We start from the raw sequence: 7,559 nt of genomic DNA on the forward strand, positions 1-7,559 counted from the left end.
AGCTTACATTATGAATTTAAGAAGACTAAAGAATAAGACAAGTTTTATGAGAAGTGTTATGAATTAAGAATTAAAATAAGGATTTTGGGCTCTAATATACTTGGTGTGAAATTGATTCGTGATTTGATTTTATTATGTATGATGAGCATGCTCGGCATTTGATGTCATTATGATAAAAAGTTATGATCATATGCTAGGCACGTGGGTATCTTATGTTAGGGCGGACGCGCTCTATATGTTATACCTAAGGCCATTATGAATAAGTTATGAAAACCTATCTGTTTCTGTTTCTTCTAAATGTATGCGACCCCTTAGAAAATAATTGTAAGGCAATTAAACGAATGAGATCATATTCTTTTAGTAAACCTTACTTTGGAAATTTATGATTACGTTATCAAATGAATTTTCAAAGCATGATATTTCGATACATGGTTTTAAAAATAAATAGTATATGTATTGGTATAATAAATGTTCAAGTAATGAATTTATGATTTGAAAGAATTAAATTATTTATGTTGTTAATTATAAGTTTATTTGATATTCTAAGTACATAACTAAAGTATTTATGTGATTAAATGTTTAAGTAAAGGATTTATGGTATAAAGAATTAAATTATTTATGTTATTAATTAATAGTTTATTTGATATTTCTTTTGCTATAAATGTAAATGTATGTTGAAATTTAATGATTTTATGATTGTAAATGATTTTATGAAATTTGTGTATAAAGTAAGTTGCCATCGCAACTTTGGTAAGTATGTGAATTATGAGCACTACTGAGTTTTATACTCAGCGTGTCGATTTTTATCACGCGTAGGTTGAAGATTGTGGTTGCTACTTGAAGATTAGAAGAGCAGTATCAAAGCAGAAGTGACTAATTTGGTAGTAGTAGATTGAGATTTATGTAATTAAGAATTATGACATGTATAATTATTACATTTTCGGAGATTATGTTATGTGAATTATAACTTAAGCTTGAAATTATTTTGGTTTATATATTTGGAGATAAGCATAAGATTGATTAAATGATTTAATATAAAATATTTTAAGATAGTTGGTATGATTAGTTTATTAAAACTTGATATATGTAATGAATGCAATTAATTGAAGAATATTTAAATGCTATTGAGGATTTATATAGTTATGAAGATATAGAAGTGTTGTTGTGTTATGATGATTATTTGGAGATGTTGGAAGTTTGGAATTTTAATTGGAAGTGTTTTGTATTCACATGTTTGGCGAGCTCAATTTTTAAAGAGATATTCTTACAGTATTTCTGTAGAATTTTTCCTAATCATTATAAAAAAAAAATTAATTACTCGCAAACTTGTAAATACTCAATTACTTCTAATTCATAAATTTTAATTTTATGATTTATATGTTAAGTTAAGACGGTACTTCCGGCACCGAATGTCGCATCCGCCGTCGGGTCTCTCGGGGCTCGACAGAGGGTGTTACAATATCCCAGCAGTCACACCAAATAGCTTCTCAAACTCTAGCAATCTTTTAAACAACCCCTCCAGCCACACCTTCCATTAGATCCAGCCATTATGATCTCACTAATATTCTGGTGAAAGGAAGTCAATCTAAACTTAGCCATCTTACACTTTCAAGATTATAAAAAGATATTAGAATGATTAGATAGGAACTCCAACAAATAAAAATTAAAAAAAAAAAAAGATTCAAAAACCCATCAAGTTCTACTTTTGACTCATCCTGCTTTCACTAATCAGAATCCTGAACTGTGAATACTCAAATTTTAAGGCTCAAAAAGCCTGTTTTCCCGAACTGCAAACAGTCCTGCCGGGCCGGAGACCATTCGAAAAGTTCACCGAAAGTATGCCAATATGGTACTTGAAACGTCCGAAAAATTATGAGGATCGCAGAACTGGTCCCGGAATATTTTTTGGAGGTACGGAACTCCCGAAAAAGCCTCTGGAACGGAAAACTAGCAAATAGGGCAGCGCTCGCCCTCCAGACTGGTTTTTCCTATAAATACAGCCCCGAGTCAACTGTTTTACTCACTCAGTCTGTGTTGACGGATGCTCTCTTCTTTCCTACGCTCCTTGCGGTTCTTTTACTGCTTTTCTGCATTTAGTGTAGGCTTTTATTACTCTGCTGTTGTGATATTTGGTCACTTAATTGAATTAATTTTAATTAATATTCCCCAAACGAGGAGCTTAACCTGAAATTTTCAAGCTGAAGCTAAGAAGCGGCCGCCGATTAACTCAAGTAATAACAAAACCCTGCCTATTTAATTTCAGCATTTTGTGCATATTCTCTTCTACTCCTAATTCTAATTAAACAACTGCATTCACACCATAATCATTTTGGCAGCAAACTGCCTTAAGTAAATAAGTTTAGGCTAAAATGCCCGGTTAATCAATAATCATGGTATTAATGCTAAACTTCGAACATATTGGCTAGAGTGCCTAGTTAATTAATAACTACGGTGTAATTGCCTTTATTTCGAACAGTTCGGCTAAAAGTCGAAAACAGCACTTGAGGTGTATGTGGACGACATGGTTGTTAAATCGAAAACAGCTGGAGAACATACCACAGCACTTGAGAAGTTCTTCCTTAGGCTTCGAAAGTACAATTTAAAGCTCAACCCGGCAAAATGTCTGTTTGGAGCTACATCCGGAGTATTTCTAGGGCATATGGTCAGCCGGAAGGGCATAGAGATTGACCCTTCAAAAGCCAAAGCCATTTTGGAAATGCCAGCACCGAAGACGGAAAAGGAAGTTCGGGGTTTCCTGGGAAGGCTACAGTATATCAGCCGGTTCATTAATCAATTGGCCGATACTTGTGGTCCGATCTTCAAATTACTCAGGAAAGGGGTATCCGTCAAATGGAACGAAGATTGTCAGAAAGCCTTTGATCAGGTCAAACAGTATCTATTATCTCCGCCAGTCTTACAACCACCAAGGCCAGGAAAACCTTTGCTATTGTACCTATCAGTGACAGAATAAGCGATGGGTGCAATTCTAGCTCAACAAGCAGAAGACACCAGGGTAGAGAATGTCGTGTACTACCTTAGCAAAAGGATGCTAGACTATGAGCTGAGGTATAATAAGATAGAGAAGTTATGTCTGGCTCTAGTTTGGGCTTCTACAAAGCTGCAGCACTACCTTTCATCCTATACCACATATGTTATCTCCGAATCGAACCCCTTGAAATTCCTTATAGAGAGGCCGGTTCTTGACAGTAAGATGGCTAAGTGGGTGTCAGTGCTCGCAGCCTATGACTTGAAATTTGTACAATGGAAGGCAGTAAAAGGAGGAGCCTTGGCTGACCAATTAGCGAAACTGCCTGTGGAAGACGAAATGAAAGAAGTGGAGTTTCCCGACAAAGATCTCTTGAACGTAGAAAATGACGTTAGGGAGATGTATTTTGATGGAGCTTCGAATTATCATGGAAATGGAATTGGAGTCGTGTTCAAAACTCCTTGTGGAGAATACGTCCCAATCGCAGTCAAGTTAGATTTCGACTGCACCAACAATGAAGCCGAGTATGAAGCTTGCGTTAAGGGGTTAGAAGCGGCCCTGGAAAAAGAGATAAAAGTCCTTAGGGTTTTCGGGGATTCCAATTAATAGTCTCCCAAGCTCTAAGGAAGTGGAAAATTAAGGAAGAGCGTTTGGTTCCTTACCTACAATGCTTAGATGAATTGGCTCAACAATTCGAGGATCTGTCTTTCCATTACTTGCCCCGAGCCAAGAACCAGTTTGCTGATGCCCTTGCTACTTTAGCTTCCATGGTCAATGTAGAGGGGAATCAAATCATTCGACCTTTGACAGTTCGGCTACAGAAACAGCCGGCCCACATCATGAATTTGGTCGATGACAAGCCCTGGTTTTGGGACATACAGAATTATATTCGGAACGAGGCTTACCCGGATGGATCCTTTAAGACTGATCAACGGACATTAAGACAGTTAGCGTCCGGATATTTCCTTACTGGGGGAGTTCTATATAAAAGAAGTTGGAACGGTTTGCATCTAAGATGCATAGATGAAGGGGAAGCTCAAACCATTATGGATTCCTTACAAAACGAGGAGTCCGGTCCACACATGCACGGGATAGCTTTGGCCCAAAAGATTATGAACTTGGGTTATTACTGCTCAACTATGAATGCAGATTGCGTGAGGCACGTGCAGAAGTGCCATGAGTGTCAAATTTTTGCTAAGCTGCAAAAACAGCCTCCGGTAAATTTGAATCCCATTGCTTCACCTTGGCCCTTCGCAACTTGGGGCATAGATGTGATCGGAAAGATCCACCCAAAGGCTTCCAATGGTCATCAATTCATCCTGGTTGCTGTAGATTATTTCACTAAGTGGATCGAGGCAGCCTCTTATTCGGTTTTGAATGCCAAGAAGGCGGCATAGTTTGTTCGTACTAACATCCTTTGTCGGTACGGAACGCCATTCGAGATCATCACTGATAATGGGTCCCACTTTCAGAGTGAATTTTCGGATTTGCTGAAAGAAAAGAGAATCCAACATCATAAGTCCTCACCCTATCGTCCACAAACAAATGGCGCTGTAGAGGCTGCTAATAAGGCTATAAAAGTCATTTTGCAGAAGACAGTTAAAAAGCACAAAACTTGGCATGAACAGTTACCGAATGCCCTATGGGGATATAGGACTTCAATCAGAACGCCCACCGGAGCAACTCCGTATTCCTTGGTATATGGTATGGAGGCAATGCTGCCTGTTGAACTGGAAGTTTAGTCGGTAAGAATCATCCGGGAAAGCCAAATCAGCGAAGCAGATTGGGTCCAAAATTATCACCTCCAACTCCTGGGTATTGATGAAAAAAGATTACAAGCGATCCACCGAACTCAAGTTTACCAGAGGAGAATGGCTAGGCATTTTAATAAGAAGGTGAAAGACCGAAAATTGGAAGAAGGTTGTTTGGTCTTGAAGGAAATTAGACAACCAGTCACAGACCCACGTGGGAAGTTCCATCCTCATTGGGCTAGGCCCTACATTCTAAAGAGAATACTGTCCGGCGGAGCCGTCATTTTGACTGATTTAGATGGTTTGGAGTTCACGAATCCATGTAATTTAGATCAATTAAAGAGATATTATGTGTAATTATAATCATTGCATGATGTAAAAAAGAGCTACATTAGACCTGATTCTCCTAGGAAAAAAGAAATTATGTATCGGAGATATGTAGGCAACCCTCTTTGGGCGCGATCTAAACATTAATGGAAAAATCATTTCATAATTCATTCTTCTTTGCCAAAAAAAAAAAAAAAAAAAAAAAAGGAAAGAAAAGAGAAAAAGTGAAAAAAAAAAGAAGAACCCGCTAAGTTGAAAACCCGAAAAGGGCAGCTTAGGCAAAAGTCGGGGCCCGCTAAGCCGAAAACCCAAAAGAGCGGCTTAGGCAAAAATGGGTAGCTCGCTAAGTTGAAAACTCGAAAGGGCAGCTTAGGCAAAAGTTAGAGCTTAAATAAATAAATTGGGAAATGCTTGGAAAGCCCAAAAGTCAAAACTGTAATGTCATTCCAATAGAGTCAAGCAAAAGAGTCCATAAAAAACAAAAAAAAGATAAAAGTCTAAGTCCAAAAAAAAAAACATACATCCAAAGAAAAAAATCCAAAGCCAAAATTCCAGAGTCCAAAAAAAAAGATCTAAGCGTCCCGTCGCCTACGTGGGGCAACATCCTCAATGTCGTCTTTAGGTGCTAAACCCTCTCCAACCTCGCCTGTCCGAGGAGCCATCACAATCTCCTCATCGGTCCCGTCCGCATCACCGGTCCCAACCTGAGCCCAACCCTCAAGTGCACTCAGCAGTGCGTTCCTCCTTGGCCTCTCAATCGGCCAAACAGCAGCAATGAACCAGGTTCGGTACTCTGGAGAAGTATGAACACCGGCAGGATTAGGTAGGGGCCTAACCATGTGATGATCTCTAACCTAGGCCTTAAGGATGGTTTGGGTAACACCCGGAGTAATAACTGAATCCACGGAAGTGCCATCCACAATCGGAACAGTATGGTCTATCCCCATCTGCCTTAAAACGCGCGAAGCGCAGTACCACGTGCAATGTGTAAGGCCTAGCAGGTAAACTCGGGTGTGGCGGAAGCTAACCTGGATAAAGCGGGTGATATTATACCAGGAAATGTACCACAGCACCTCATTTGGATCCAACTCAATCAGCCATGAGGTCCATGCATCAGTAGATGGATGAGTGATCAGGATCCTCCGCATACGATACTGAGAGGGGTTATAAGGCAAGAAAGTAGGAGCAGCAACCGCTTGGAGGTGGTCCTTTAACCAAACCTGAGTATAGATCCTTTCTATTACGAAGGAATGAACCCAAAGAAAGAAGAGACAATAAGGAATAGGAGAAGGAAAAATACCTGGAGAATGATCGGAGAGACAGTCCAATTGTGAAAACCCAAGGCGGCTCTGTCAAGACTTCGGATAGTCTCGGCTAGCACAATACCACCGATGCAGCACATTTCCTCCATCATGGCACCGAATCGAAAAACGTGGGCCTCCGGGTCCCAAAATCTTATGCAGGCCTGTAAAAAAAAATCTCAGTCTATAACCACTCCCCTAAGGGTAGCAATAGGAGATAGATCGTACCTCCTCAAATTGATCTTTTCTACCTTGGAGAGACTCTTAGTCCAATTGTGCATGCTGTGGTTATAAAAGGGATTCATTTTTTGAAAAAAGATCAGAAATTGGAAAAAACAAATTGAGAAAAAAATCCCGTTTTTTTTACAAATCAAAGTGGATAATCATGCATACATATAAAATTTTCAGTACTAACCAAGTGCAAGTACAGTCAAAGTATAGTACAGAAATACAGGCAAGGAAAATAGCCAAAAGGCGGGTCTTCTGGACGCGTCCAATTTTCACCTTCAAAATTTGCTTTTTAGACAACCATCGACGCCCATAAATCATTTTTATGGTTGCCGGTGGGGGGCAACTGTGAATACTCAAATTTTAAGGCTCAAAAAGCCTATTTTCCCGGACTGCAAACAGTCCGGCAGAGCCGGAGGCCATTCGAAAAGTTCACCGAAATTATGCCAATATGGTACTTGAAACGTCCGAAAAATTATAAGGATCGCAGAACTGGTCCTGGAATATTTTTTGGAGGTACGGAACTCCAGACTGGTTTTTCCTATAAATACAACCCCGAGTCAACTGTTTTACTCACTCAGTCTGTGTTGACGGACGCTCTCTTCTTTCCTATGCTCCTTGCGATTCTTTTACTGCTTTTCTGCATTTAGTGTAGGCTTTTATTACTCTGCTGTTGTGATATTTGGTCACTTAATTGAATTAATTTTAATTAATATTCCCCAAACGAGGAGCTTAACTTGGAATTTTCAAGCTGAAGCTAAGAAGCGGCCGCCGATTAACTCAGGTAATAACGAAACCATGCCTATTTAATTTCAGCATTTTGTGCATATTCTCTTCTACTCCTAATTCTAATTAAACAACCGCATTCACACCATAATCATTTTGGCAACAAACTGCCTTAAGTAAATAAGTTTAGGCTAAAATGTCCGGTTAATCAATAATCGTGGTATTAATGCTAAACTTCGA

Source organism: Jatropha curcas, chromosome 7, assembly GCF_041381405.1.
Source record: "Jatropha curcas cultivar XTBG-Jc1 chromosome 7, XTBG_Jcur_1.0, whole genome shotgun sequence".
In the NCBI taxonomy this organism is placed as follows: domain Eukaryota; kingdom Viridiplantae; phylum Streptophyta; class Magnoliopsida; order Malpighiales; family Euphorbiaceae; genus Jatropha; species Jatropha curcas.